General features: G+C 40.3%; 1 protein-coding gene across 1 annotated transcript in view; it reads right to left on the bottom strand.

Moving 5' to 3' along the window:
• vstm2a (V-set and transmembrane domain containing 2A) overlaps positions 1-15812 on the bottom strand; it is a 259603-nt gene that overhangs the window by 1320 nt on the left and 242471 nt on the right. The gene's annotated exons all lie outside the window — the stretch shown is intronic.

The raw sequence follows: 15812 nt of genomic DNA, 5'->3' as shown, positions 1-15812 counted from the left end.
GACAGCCTGTCGTCACGTCCGCTTTTCCTTCATATAAACAACGTGCCGGCCCAGTCATGTTATAACATCTACGCCTTTTGGAGAGTGCACAACTGCACACACAACAAGAAGGAGACGAAGCAGAAGAACGAAGAAGACACAGTCATGGCGACGACGAGTGACAAAGAATAGAACGAGGATGGACAATTCAACGCTAAACTCGCTCCTTTCCTGCTAATTAAATTTCACAGATGCTGCCCATACCTATGCTCCTTCAAAGGCTGTGCTACTGGCTGCAAAGCATTGCACTTTCAAATACAACAATGAGTAGAGGAGTGTTATGTGTGTGTGTATCTGTAAATAAATGAACACTGAAATTCAAGCATTTTATATATATATATATATATATATATATATATATATATATATATATATATATATATATATATATATATATATATATACACATATATATAGCCAGAATTCACTGAAAGTCAAGTATTTATTTTATTTATTTATACATATATATATATATATATATATATATATATATATATATATATATATATATATATATATATATATATATATATATACTGTATATATATATAAGAAATATTTGAATTTCAGTGAATTCTTAGACCCCTCTCAGACCACAGAAAACTTTTCCACTTTGTATCAGTCCATCTTAGTAGAGCTCAGGCCCAGCCAAGCCGACGGCGTTTCTGGGTGTTGTTGATAAACGGTTTTCGCCTTGCATAGGAGAGTTTTAACTTGCATTTACAGATGTAGCGACCAACTGTAGTTACTGACAGTGGGTTTCTGAAGTGTTCCTGAGCCCATGTGGTGATATCCTTTACACACTGATGTCTCTTGTTGATGCAGTACAGCCTGAGGGATCGAAGGTCACGGGCTTAGCTGCTTACGTGCAGTGATTTCTCCAGATTCTCTGAACTCTTTGATGATATTACGGACCGTAGATGGTGAAATCCCTAAATTCCTTGCAATAGCTGGTTGAGAAAGGTTTTTCTTAAACTGTTCAACAATTTGCTCACGCATTTGTTGACAAAGTGGTGACCCTCGCCCCATCCTTGTTTGTGAATGACTGAGCATTTCATGGAATCTACTTTTATACCCAATCATGGCACCCACCTGTTCCCAATTTGTCTGTTCACCTGTGGGATGTTCCAAATAAGTGTTTGATGAGCATTCCTCAACTTTATCAGTATTTATTGCCACCTTTCCCAACTTCTTTGTCACATGTTGCAGGCATCAAATTCTACAGTTACTGATTATTTGCACATAAAAAAAAGTTTATCAGTTTGAACATCAAATATGTTGTCTTTGTAGCATATTCAACTGAATATGGGTTGAAAAGGATTTGCAAATCATTGTATTCCGTTTATATTTACATCTAACACCATTTCCCAAACGGGGTTTGTAGAAGCGTCGTTCCGTCTTCTAATAGTCCATAGCATTTTTAGTCATATGGATTCTTCATTCATCACTCCAAGCAATATTTGTACATTTTACAATATAACTAAAAATACTTATACAGCCGTGGTTAAAAGTTGACATACACTTGTAAAGAACATAATGTCATGGCTGTCTTGAGTTTCCAATCATTTCTACAACTCTTATTGTTTTGTGATAGAGTGATTGGAGCACATACTTGTTGGTCACAATTTTTTTTTATAAAGTTTGGTTCTTTTATGAATTTATTATGGGTCTACTGAAAATGTGACCAAATCTCCTGGGTCAAAAGTATACATACAGCAATGTTAATATTTGGTTACATGTCCCTTGGCAAGTGTCACTGCAATACACAAGCTTCTGATTGAATTTTTGACCACTCCTCTTGACAAAATTGGTGCAGTTCAGCTAAATTTGTTGGTTTTCTGACATGGACTTGTTTCTTCAGCATTGTCCACACCTTTAAGTCAGGACTTTGGGAAGGCCATTCTAAAACCTTTATTCTAGCTTGATTTAGCCATTCCTATACCACTTTTGACATGTGTTTGGGGTCATTGTCCTGTTGGAACACCCAACTGCGCCCAAGACCCAACCTCCGGGCTGATGATTTTAGGTTGTCCTGAAGAATTTGGAGGTAATCCTCCTTTTTAATTGTCCCTTTTACTCTCTGTAAAGCACCAGTTCCATTGGCAGCAAAACAAGCCCAGAGCATAATACTACCACCACCATGCTTGACGGTAGGTGTGGTGTTCCTGGGATTAAAGGCCTCACCTTTTCTCCTCCAATCATCTTGCTGGGTATTTTGGCCAAACAGCTCACTTTTTGTTTCATCTGACATCCTATTTACAAAGATAAAACCTTCTGGAGGAAAGTTTTCTGGTCAGAACTTTCCTAGAAATTATTGGAAACTCAAGACCGCCATGACATTATGTTCTTTACAAGTGTATGTAAACTTTTGACCGCGACTGTAATTACTAAACCGACCCATGTGTGACGTCTGTAGGAGTGTTTTCATACAGTGCTACCGTAATGGAATCAAGCTAGCATTGTTAGCATTCGCTAATATGCTAACAAATTGGGGGTAGACCATCAAGGGTTTATTTCATCTACCGATTCACTCATGGTCACAAGGGAGTTCTTTCTCATCCCAGCTGAGGTGAGCACTAAACTTGAAAAAAACAAACACTAAAACAAATGACAATAGATTCGTGTTCACATCTTAAGTATATATAATCCACTTTAGTTTGTTTCTTTGTGCAGTGGGAGTAGCTGTAGTACCAAGAGAAACCGTAGTCTGATTTGACAATAGCAACTTTTCAACTAACCCTACATCAACTGCTGATCAGAACTGTATCATAACAAATAAACCCCTTCATAATACACCACTTAGCTGTATGGAAATACAAACATGCAATTTACATATGCATGTTTGTCATTGTCGATTGAGCACAACATGATCTCTATGAGATGTAACAGCATCTATGATGGACATGCTAATGATTCTGTTTGACATTACTGTCTCCCTTCAGAGCAGAGAGATACATCATAGCATTGTTCCCTCTGAAAATCTTGGCAATGCTTACGTTGTATTATATTTACGATTGAACAACTTAGATTAGATAGAACGTTATTGATCCCCTGGGCGAGTGCCCTGAGGGAAATTAAGGAATGGAAACTTTGTGTGTTTACAAAGTACATAAAACATCAGCAATGAAAGATATTGGAGGATTTCACCTTGTCTAAGCAAGGGCGAATAAACCAGATACATCTTAGACTTTTGCCATGTAGCAATTTACAAACCCCGTTTCCATATGAGTTGGGAAATTGTGTTAGATGTAAATATAAACGGAATACAATGATTTGCAAATCATTTTCAAACCATATTCAATTGAATATGCTACAAAGACAACATATTTGATGTTCAAACTGATAAACTTTTTTTTTTTTGCAAATAATCATTAACTTTAGAATTTGATGCCAGCAACACGTGACAAAGAAGTTGGGAAAGGTGGCAATAAATACTGATAAAGTTGAGGAATGCTCATCAAACACTTATTTGGAACATCCCACAGGTGAACAGGCTAATTGGGAACAGGTGGGTGCCATGATTGGGTATAAAAGTAGATTCCATGAAATGCTCAGTCATTCACAAACAAGGATGGGGCGAGGGTCACCACTTTGTCAACAAATGCGTGAGCAAATTGTTGAACAGTTTAAGAAAAACCTTTCTCAACCAGATATTGCAAGGAATTTAGGGATTTCACCATCTACGGTCCGTAATATCATCAAAGGGTTCAGAGAATCTGGAGAAATCACTGCACGTAAGCAGCTAAGCCTGTGACCTTCCATCCCTCAGGCTGTACTGCATCAACAAGAGACATCAGTGTGTAAAGCAGGGGTGGGCAATTAATTTTTACCGGGGGCCGCATGAGCAACCCGAGCACTGCCGGAGGGCCACACCGACAATATTTCAATTAAATTTTGCTCAAATTATTTTTGATATACCGTAAGATAGATAATAATAATAATAATATTTTCATTTAACCTAACTTATCTTTATACAAAAGCAGATGGCTTTTGATGGTTTTATTTTTAACACTTTCTTACACAACACTTCCTGATGTATATTACAATACAAAAATTTAAATTTCTGTCACTTTATCCTGCATCGTCTTTGTCGTGAACGTAGCACGCCTGTAAGGTGATTGGCGAAGAAGGAGGAAGCGTTGCTGTTGCGGAAATGAGGAGTGAGGATTGGTTTTCCTTTTGGAAAGAACGAGATAAGTTGAGCTGTGTTAGTATAGCATGCTCAATAAAAGTTTAAAAAGAGCATCAGACTTGGTGTGCACTTCTTCTGGACGCTACAATTGATGTCAGAAGTGGGATGAAATGCCTCCCAGTTCGCCTTGCCATCAAACCTGGGAGTCTTCATTGAGGGCGGAATTCTCCCCGTGGCAAGCAGCGTGGCTGCACCTGTAAACGCTCTCTCTCTCTCTCTGTCTCTCTCTCTCTCTTTGCGGCGAGCTCCTCACGTGGCACGTACCTCCCGATGACGTAGCACACAAACAGTGCAGTATGCGCAAAGTTTTACTTCTGACACCAATTGTAGCGTCCAGAAGAAGTGCACACCAAGTCTGACGCTCTTTTTAAACTTTTATTGAGCAAGCTATACTAACACAGCTCAACATATCTCGTTCCTTCCACACGCACGTCTCCTCACTCCTCATTTACGCAACTCAAGAAGACAACATCAACTTCAGCAGGTCGTTACACTATATTCTTTAAACACAGCAACATGTGTACCACAAATAAGCACACGGCTTTACCTTTACTTGGCAGTCCATGTCTTGTTGAAAACACGCCATTCGTCATCAACTTTTCTCTTTTTAGCGTCTCGGGGATAACCGGGCATCACTTGTCGCTGTGCGCCTTCCCTCACAGGACATACGCCCATAAATAACACTTTTCAAAATAAAAGCAGCACAGTTGTCTTGCACGCACGACAAAGATGTTTTTTAAAATTCATTTTGTAATTTGTGATTGCCGCTGCGCGCACGAGCATACATCCACACGGAAGTAATACAAATAACGCTTTTCAAAACAAAAGCAGCACCGTTGTATTGCACACTCGAAATAGATACTTTTTAAAATGTATTTTGTAATTTATAATTGGCCTCACGCGGGCCGGACAGGGACGTACAAAGGGCCGCATGCGGCCCACAGGCCGCAGAATGCCCATGTCTGGTGTAAAGGATATCACCACATGGGCTCAGGAAAACTTCAGAAACCCACTGTCAGTAACTACAGTTGGTCGCTACATCTGTAAGTGCAAGTTAAAACTCTCCTATGCAAGGCGAAAACCGTTTATCAACAACACCCAGAAACGCCGTCGGCTTTGCTGGGCCTGAGCTCATCTAAGATGGACTGATACAAAGTGGAAACGTTTTCTGTGGTCTGACGAGTCCACATTTCAAATTGTTTTTGGAAACTGTGGACGTCGTGTCCTCCGAACCAAAGAGGAAAAGAACCATCTGGATTGTTATAGGCGCAAAGTTGAAAAGCCAGCATCTGTGATGGTATGGGGGTGTATTAGTGCCCAAGACATGGGTAACTTACACATCTGTGAAGGCGCCATTAATGCTGAAAGGTACATACAGGTTTTGGAGCAACATATGTTGCCATCCAAGCAACGTTACCATGGACGCCCCTGCTTATTTCAGAAAGACAATGCCAAGCCATGTGTTACATCAACGTGGCTTCATAGTAAAAGAGTGCGGGTACTAGACTGGCCTGCCTGTAGTCCAGACCTGTCTCCCATTGAAAATGTGTGGCGCATTATGAAGCCTAAAATACCACAACAGAGACCCCCGGACTGTTGAACAACTTAAGCTGTACATCAAGCAAGAATGGGAAAGAATTCCACCTGAGAAGCTTAAAAAACGTGTCTCCTCAGTTCCCAAACGAGTGTTGTTAAAAGGAAAGGCCATGTAACACAGTGGTGAACATGCCCTTTCCCAACTACTTTGGCACGTGTTTCAGCCATGAAATTCAAAGTTAATTATTATTTGCAAAAAAAAAAAAAAAAGTTTATGAGTTTGAACATTAAATATCTTGTATTTGTAGTGCATTCAATTGAATATGGGTTGAAAAGGATTTGCAAATCATTGTATTCCGTTTATATTTACATCTAACACAATTTCCCAACTCATATGGAAACAGGGTTTGTACATAGAATGCCAGCGTTTGTCCATTAATAAATACAATTAATTTGTAAATTGGATTTTACCTGCTTGGATACTGATGTTATAATGTAGCTTACCACCATCCATGTGTGGATGTGGAGTGAATGATTAATGGGTTGTCAGTTCTCTGTGAAGCACTCTTTGAGTGTCCAGAAAAGAGTTGTATAAATCTAATCGATTATTATTATTATATTGATTTAATGTCTTAATGTCGATTTATATACATTTTTCAAATCATGATATTTGGGCCGATGGTAGCTAAGTGGCGACTTGACACAATCAGCAAAATCAGATTTAGAATCAGAAGTACTGTATTATTCCCAGAGGGGAAATTAAGATTTTCAGCACAATCCCATTCAAGATCAGACAAACATTACAGGGAGACAGAACAGGATCGCTGACGGGTGTGCCAACTTCCGGCGCCCCTTACAAAAAAGGTGAGAAACCGGTTGAAAAAAACGCTGGGGGGGACATCAAAGAAGACAAAGGACATTAAAGACATTCGAAAAGAGCAGAGCTGATGCAACCAGCTGACACTCCAGCAGTGCCATTTCTACAAAAAGCTACAAAAGTAAAACAAAAAAGATTAAAACACATAAAAAAATAACCAATAATATATATTGCACACTCACAATTGCATCATGCATAGACAAGCAACCAAACAAAAACATAGTTTCAACACCCATATACACTATGGTGGCCTCTGTGGTGTTCCACATCATTATCTGCTGGGGTGGGGGGAGCATGGCCAGAGACAGGAGCAGACCCAACAAAGCAACCAAGAGAGCCGACTCCACCCTCGGCCGCCCACAAATTCTCAGCCAGTGTCCAGTGCGCATGGATGAGCGAGGATGCGTCTAAGGAGACCGAGGTGTCCGATACCTGCTCATTCAGCCAAGACACTGTGAAGCTTGTCCGCCAGCTCCGCAGCCATGTCCCTTCATTCCCATCCCCTCCAGTCTCTCCAAATGGACTATGGTGTGGCAGAGACCCAGAAGCTCGTCTCCGTTTACAAAAAAAGTACAGCGGAAGTCTCGAAAGGGCCACCCCTTGTCACACAGTCCCAAAGGGTCCTGAACCAAAAGGAATAAAAAACAGGATACTACACCTAAAGACACAAGTGCCCCCACCTTAAGCGTTTTTTTTGGGACACAAGCTGAATGTTGGCTAATTGTTCTCCCTCATGGTGCAAGCAAAATGTTGTGTTACTATCCTCCCCACCACTAGTTGGCGTAGCAAATGTCACAATGAACCCCGTAAGATCCGACCAAAACATCCGGTCTTAATCGCTAGCATTAGCCTATAGCAGGGGTGTCAAACTCAAATACAGAGTGGGCCAAAATTTAAAACTGAACAAAGCCGCGGGCCAAGGTTGAACACATTAACCTTTTAATAGGGACCCAAACAAGTTTTGCATTGAATATTGAACAAGCAAGGCTTATATAACTTTATAGTGACATGCAAAATCGAGTTTCAAATAATAATAATAATAATTAAAAAATATCAATGGCATATCAAATACAATTTAAATAAAAATTGAATGCCTCTTTTGTATTTGCAGCCTTCTGAGGTAAATATCAACATTAACTTTTTCCACAGGCTAATAAATTTGAAAATAAAATAACAATGAATAAACCAACCATTTAGGACTTTAAACTGCTCAGTTTGCAACACACTGATCTAATCTGATGTGCCCAAGCCAGATACCTGCCATCTTTTCTTGGATGCTAGTTCATTAATAGCGGGGCTCAGGCTTTGAGCTGAGGCAACCTTCATTATCCAACGAAGGTGTTCATCAGTCATTATATCTCGTAGTCCACGGTCTTGGGGGCGTGCCTTTAAACGTCCTCTATGAGCTGTCATCACGTCCGCTTTTCATCCATTCTAATAGTGATGGGTTGATGAGGCGTCATGAAGCGTTTTGACACATTGCAAAACTGTATTGATCCTGTGTCGATACTGCGTCACTAAATACTGACATCTGCTGGACATTAAAAATCCCTACAGGCAACCTATGGACCGACTCAACTGACACTGATTTTATGACCGAGTATATACAATAATATAAATCAAGTCATTGTATTTCATTTAGGATTATTTCATATCTTCATTTAAATAAAAATATATTTTTATCTTTTTTAGATACAGTCAATAAATAATGTGAACATGTATCATAACATGGACATCTAAGAGAACGTGTTGTGAATGAGGATGCTTGTGGACTGGGAATTTTTGTATTTATTTTTTTACACATTTTTATTTAAAAAAAAACATTTTTTCCAACGTATGAAATTTTAGACGATTTATATTCTTAGTTACTATTTCTCCGGCTGTAGAAAAGACCCGCTCACAGGGCACAGAGGAGGCGTCAGTGCGACACAGCTCGCGTATCGGTCACGTGACCGATACAGCTCACGATCGGTCAGGTGACTTTCTATAAACTCTGGCCAGAGTTTGACACCCATGGCCTATAGCTAAAGATGGACACAACTTTGTTTTTTTCAAACATGGGAAAGAAGAAAGTGAGTGTGAAAGACAGTGCTGAGAAGAAGTGGATGATATTCACTGTATTAAAGAAAATAATTCATAAAGTCAGAGCGTGTCGCGAGCGAACTTGGTGAAGCAGTTAGAGCGTAGCACTGCCTGTCGAGATTGGATTAACGCCAGGCATCCATCCATCCGTCCATTTTTTACTGCTTGTCCCTTTCGAGGTCGCGGGGGGTGCTGGAGCCTATCTCAGCTGCATTCGGGCGGAAGGCAAGTCGCCACCTCATCGCAGGGCCAACACAGATAGATAGACAACATTCACACTCACATTCACACACTAGGGCCAATTTAGTGTTGCCAATCAACCTATCCCCAGGTGCATGTCTTTGGAGGTGGGAGGAAGCCGGAGTACCCGGAGGGAACCCACGCAGTCACGGGGAGAACGTGCAAGCTCCGCACAGAAAGATCCCGAGCCCAGGATCGAACCCTGGACCTTCGTATTGTGCGGCACACGCACTAACCCCTGTTCCACCGTGCTGCCTTTATGCCAGGCAAGGGCGTCAAAATAACATCTAAACAGCGGGCATTTATCCATGAAAATATGGAGAAGCCGCTGAAGGGAAAGACCGTGGAAGTCCACTCTCCAAGGTAAATTGTTATCCCATTGGGTTGATGTGGGATCTGAGCCGATTGATGTCGTTGTGGCTTGAGCAGCCCTTTGAGACACTTGTGATTAAGGGCTGTATAAATAAACTTTGATTGATTTATCGATTGGTTATCACATTACTTCATAAAACTACAGTAGTTGTATATCATGTACCATCATGACTGGTTTGGTTTTGTGTTATGTTTGGTGTTTTCTCCTTGTTTTTGGTTTGTCTTGCAATTGTTGTTACCCCTACTGATGAGCCCTAATTTCCACAGCTGTCCGAATTAGTGACCAGGAGACTCATCTCCGATCTCTAATCAGGAGGGTTTACATGCCAGTGTTGCCTTGCTTCCAACGCTGGTTTGTTGTCAAAAGTTTTTTGATGTTTTTGCCCGCAATCTATAGCTGTAACGAAGCTGGTGCTTCCTGCTTTTTCCCTAATAAAAGGGCCTTTTTTAGCTGCGTGTCTCTGCATCTTGAGGTCACGCCAAAACATAGTACATTCTATTGTATTGGTTTTTCTTATACCCAATATTTACTAACAAAAACATTGTTTTTCTTTTAAAAAGGAATGTTGCATGTTAAAATCGGGGTGTGGGTCGGCAAAGCACTGATTCAAAAGTCAACGTTGTTTTGCAATACGAGTTTTTCAAAGTACGAGCTGTGTCACAACTAGAGATGATGTTTGATAAGAAATTATCGAGTTCGAGCCCATTATCGAATCCTCTTATCGAACCAATTCCTTATCGATTCTCTTATCGAATCCAGATAGGTTGTTGTATATGGAAAAAAACACAATGTTTGTTTTAACAAAAGCTCACTTTTATTTTATAAGAAAAAAATAAAATAAAATAAAAAAATTAATATTGACTGTTACCCCCCCTAAAAAAATTAAATACATAAATATTGACCGTTGTTACCCAAAGTATATTAAGTGGGATTTTTCCAGAAAAACAAATATATACAGTAACACAAAAACAAACTGTCTCTGTGATCACTATAGGTGAATAGCCATGCCTTGAGGCGTTATTTTCCGGTCCATTATTTTTGCTGCTTGTGTGATGTCCCACAGGGCATTTCTTGTGGGACGGGACTCGTTTCCAGGGATTCGAATAAAGAACCAACTCTTTTTCTTTACTATAGTGGCCTCGATAATGGGAACCGGTTCTCAAAAAGGGATTCGAGTTCATGGAATCGGTTCTTTTCTTATCGAACGGTTCTTTTCTTATCGAACAACCGGGAGAACCGGTTTCGAACATCATCCCTAGTCACAACCAATTAAACTTGCATCCCGATGTACTACCATACTTCCATGTTACACTATATTGCCAAAAGTATTTGGCCACCCATCCAAATGATGAGAATCAGGTGTCCTAATCACTTGGCCCGGTGTATAAAATCAAGCACTTAGGCATGGAGACTGTTTCTACAAACATTTGTGAAAGAATGGGCCGCTCTCAGTGATTTCCAGCGTGGAACTGTCATAGGATGCCACCTGTGCAACAAATCCAGTCGTGAAATTTCTTATAATAAAGTCAACTTTATTATAAGAAAAGTGAAGAGTTTGCGAACAACAGCAACTCAGCCACCAAGTGGTAGGCCACGTAAACTGACAGAGTGGTCAGTGGATGCTGAAGCGCATAGTGCAAAGACTTTCTGCACAGTCAGTTGCTACAGACCTCCAAACCTCATGTGACCTTCCAATTAGCCCACGTACAGTACGCAGAGAGCTTCATAGAATGGGTTTCCATGGCCGAGGAGCTCCATCTAAGCCATACATCACCAAATGCAAAGCGTCGGATACAGTGGTGTTAAGCACGTCGCCACTGGACTCTAGAGCAGTGGAGTCGCCTTCTCTTGACTGATGAATCACGCTTTTCCATCTGGTAATCTGATGGACCAGTCTGGGTTTGGAGGTTGCCAGGAGAACGCTATATTTCCGACTGCATTGTGCCGAGTGTGAAATTTGGTGGAGGAGGAATTATGGTGTGGGGTTGTTTTTCAGGAGTTGGGCTTGGCCCCTTAGTTCCGGTGAAAGGAACTTTAAATGCTCCAGGGTACCAAAACATTTTGGACAATTCCATGGGATGGCACTTCAAGTTCATAGTTCTACCTTCCATGCGAAGTCCTGTTTTGGTATGTTCGGTAGTTTTGTATCCTTCATTAGGTATTGGTTGCTATCTTTTTTTTTTAAAACTAGTAACTAGTTACTCGGTTCCGAGTCAGTGTTGTTTCCCCGGCCTTAAGTCATAGAATCTGTTGTTTTGGGCAACTCGGTTTATGAACCGCTATTGTTTACTGCATAAAAAAAAAAAAATCTATCTATTTTCTTTTAAATCTTTGAAATATACTGTGTATAATAAACAAAACAACAGTTTACGACCGCGTCCACTGGTCCAGAGCCCAGCCCGCCTGTCACATAAACTGGGTGTTACTGGGTGCTCCTCATGCATGAAATGAGGCATCAAAGGGCAGTCGCGGAGGAGTAATGGTTGCTGATATTTTTATAGCTTCCCATTTACACACTGATAAACTAAACCATAGTGACGGTGAAATAAAATGAAAAATAATGAAAAAAAAATCTAGAAATAAATGCGCCATTAATTTATTTTATGTAAAATTACATTTAATGATTTGTTTTATTATTATCATATTTAATTATTTCATGATGTAACCAGTTTCCCAATTTATTTACTTATGTGTGTCAGCGCCTCATGAATTTATGAGTTAAAGGCCTACTGAAACCCACTACTACCGACCACGCAGTCTGATAGTTTATATATCAATGATGAAATCTTAACATTGCAACACATGCCAATACGGCCGGGTTAACTTATAAAGTGCAATTTTAAATTTCCCGCTAAACTTCCGGTTGAAAACGTCTATGTATGATGACGTATGCGCGTGACGTCAATCGTTGAAACAGAAGTATTCGGACACATTGTATCCAATACAAAAAGCTTGGTTTTCATCGCAAAATTCCACAGTATTCTGGACATCTGTGTTGGTGAATCTTTTGCAATTTGTTTAATAAACAATGAAGACTGCAAAGTAGAAAGCTGTAGGTGGGATCGGTGTATTAGCGGCTGGCTGCAGCAACACAACCAGGAGGACTTTGAGGATAGCAGACGCGCTATCCGACGCTAGCCGCCGACCGCATTGATGATCGGGTGAAGTCCTTCGTCGCTTTGTCGATCACTGGAATGCAGGTGAGCACGGGTGTTGATGAGCAGATGAGGGCTGGCTGGCGTAGGTGGATAGCTAATGTTTTTAGCATAGCTCTGTGAGGTCCCGTTGCTAAGTTAGCTTCAATGGCGTCGTTAGCAACAGCATTGTTAAGTTTCGCCAGGCTGGAAAGCATTAACCGTGTAGTTACATGTCCATGGTTTAATAGTATTGTTGATTTTCTGTCTATCCTTCCAGTCAGGGGTTTATTTATTTTGTTTCTATCAGCAGTTAAGCCCGATGCTATCACGTTAGCTCCGTAGCTAAAGTGCTTCGCCGATGTATTGTCGTGGAGATAAAAGTCACTGTGAATGTCCATTTCGCGTTCTCGACTCTCATTTTCAAGAGGATATAGTATCTGAGGTGGTTTAAAATACAAATCCGTGATCCACAATAGAAAAAGGAGAAAGTGTGGAATCCAATGAGCCAGCTTGTACTTAAGTTACGGTCAGAGCGAAAAAAGATGCGTCCTGCACTGCACTCTAGTCCTTCACTCTCACGTCCCTCATCCACGAATCTTTCATCCTGGCTCAAATTAATGGGGTAATCGTCACTTTCTCGGTCCGAATCGCACTTGTTGCTGGTGTAAACAATGGGGAAATGTGAGGAGCCCTTCAACCTGCGACGTCACGCTACTTCCGGTACAGGCAAGGCTTTTTTTTATCAGTGACCAAAAGTTGCGAACTTTATCGTCGATGTTCTCTACTAAATCCTTTCAGCAAAAATATGGCAATATCGCGAAATGATCAAGTATGACACATAGAATGGATCTGCTATCCCCGTTTAAATTTAAAAAAAATCATTTCAGTAGGCCTTTAAGAATCTGACTGTTATAGTGCATTTAAATGTACTGACTGACTGACTGACTGACTGACTGACTGACTGACTGACACACACACACACACACACACACACACACACACACACACACACACACACACACACACACACACACACACACACACACACACACACACACACACACACACACACACACACACACACACTCTTCTTGCTTCAGGTCATCTGTGAACCAGGAGTTCCACAGAGAAGCTCCAAACACTGACATAAAAACATTCGTCACATTGAGAATATTTAATGGGCCTTCAGCGAGGAGGCAGAGTCTGACACAGATATGAGGAGACGTCAAACATTTACTGCAAAACTGATCATTTTAGCTAATAGTCTGAGCGCAGTTTGGTGTGTAGTTCCATGTATTACTATTTTTATTTGTTCGAAACATGTCTGGTGAAATAATGATTTTATTCTCCAACCGGGGCTTCTTTTATCCCTGTGTTGTGGTTCCAGCTAGTTTATGATTCTGTGTACTGTAGTCACTACTCTGTCCCTTGAGTCACCGTCTTTTCTCGTGAGAAACCGTGACACTTCCCGTATTTTTCGGACTATAAGGCGCACTTAAAATCCTTTAATTTTCTCAAAACTCGACAGTGCGCCTTATAACCCGGTGCGCCTAATGTACGGAATAATTCTAGTTGTGCTGACCGACCTTGGAGCAATTGTATTTGGTACATAGTGAAATGATAAGTGTGACCAGTAGATGGCAGTCACACATAAGAGATACTTGTAGACTGCAATATGACTCAAGTAAACAACACCAGCATTGTATATGTTCCATTGAAAATATAGAACATTACACATGGCGCTCAAAAATCTATCAAAATGTTTTAGTACGACTTTGGTAAGCTATGAAGCCACACCGCTTGATGGATTGTACTGTGCTTCAACATAGGAGTATTATTATGGTGTGTGTATAAGGTAAGACATATTATCTAGGGGGGCGACATGGCGTAGTGGGTAGAGCAGCCGTGCCAGAAACCTGAGGGTTTCAGGTTCGCTCCCCGCCTCTTGACGTCCAAATCGCTGCCGTTGTGTCCTTGGGCAGGACACTTCACCCTTGCCCCCAGTGCCGATTGCACTGGTGAATGAATGATCGGTGGTGGGTGGAGGAGCCGTAGGCGCAAACTGGCAGCCACGCTTCCGTCGGTCTACCCCAGGGCAGCTGTGGCTATGAAAGTAGCTTACCACCACCAGGTGTGAATGAAAGATGGGTTCTCACTAGAGATGTCCGATAATATCGGCCGGCCGATATTATCGGCCGATAAATGCTTTAAAATGTAATATCGGAAATTTATATTATCTGTATTGTTTTGTTTTTTTTATTAAATCAACATAAAAAACACAAGATACACTTACAATTAGTGCACCAACCCAAAAAACCTCCCTCCCCCATTTACACTCATTCACAAAAAAGGGTTGTTTCTTTCTGTTATTAATATTCTGGTTCCTACATTATATATCAATATATATCAATACAGTCTGCAAGGGATACAGTCCGTAAGCACACATGATTGTGCGTGCTGCTGGTCCACTAATAGTACTAACCTTTAACAGTTAATTTTACTCATTTTCATTAATTACTAGTTTCTATGTAACTGTTTTTATATTGTTTTACTTTCTTTTTTATTCAAGAAAATGTTTTAAATTTATTTATCTTATTTTATAAAAAAATTTAAAACGGACCTTATCTTCACCATACCTCAGACCTGGGCAAATTAAGGCCCGTAGAGCTTTTCAATCTGGCCCGCCGGACATTCCCAAATAATTGTTTTAGATGTTTAAGATGGAAAGTGTAGCTGCCATTACGATGTGCAGTGATGTTTTCTAATGACCGTAAGTCTTCAACTATACTAAGTCTTTCAATGCTTGGAATCTGCATCATATACTGGTTACTATGGTCATCTAATTAGTTACTATGGTCATCTAATTAGTTACTATTATCATCTAATAAGTTACTTAGGTCGCTATGAGATATCTCAGAACCCTTCGCGTTCATATTTCACTGTTTGTTGCATTTTGGTTGTGTTTCGGTTGATTGTAAAATACGTTGTCAATATTCAGTGTTTTATCCTTCATAGTTAATATTGTAAATCCCACATTCTTTATTTACATGTACACTCTGGGTGTCACATTCAGTAAAAAAAAATTCAAATTCCATTCCGTTTTTTAAGGCGGTCTGTCATAACGTTTTGAGCTTTCAATCATTATTGTGAGGTTTTGTATTAGTGTTCCTAAAAATAGATATAACGGCCTCTAGACACACTTTTTTATCTGAATCTGGCCCCCCGAGTCAAATAATTGCCCAGGCCTGCCATAACTGGTTGTCCAAATTAGGCATAATAATGTGTTAATTTCTACGACTGTATATATCGGTATCGGTTGATAGCGGTATCTGTAAT

The sequence above is a fragment of the Entelurus aequoreus genome, linkage group LG15, assembly GCF_033978785.1.
Source record: "Entelurus aequoreus isolate RoL-2023_Sb linkage group LG15, RoL_Eaeq_v1.1, whole genome shotgun sequence".
Lineage (NCBI taxonomy): Eukaryota > Metazoa > Chordata > Actinopteri > Syngnathiformes > Syngnathidae > Entelurus > Entelurus aequoreus.
Note: the sequence above shows the minus strand (reverse complement) of the source record. Positions and strands in the feature narration are given on the sequence as shown.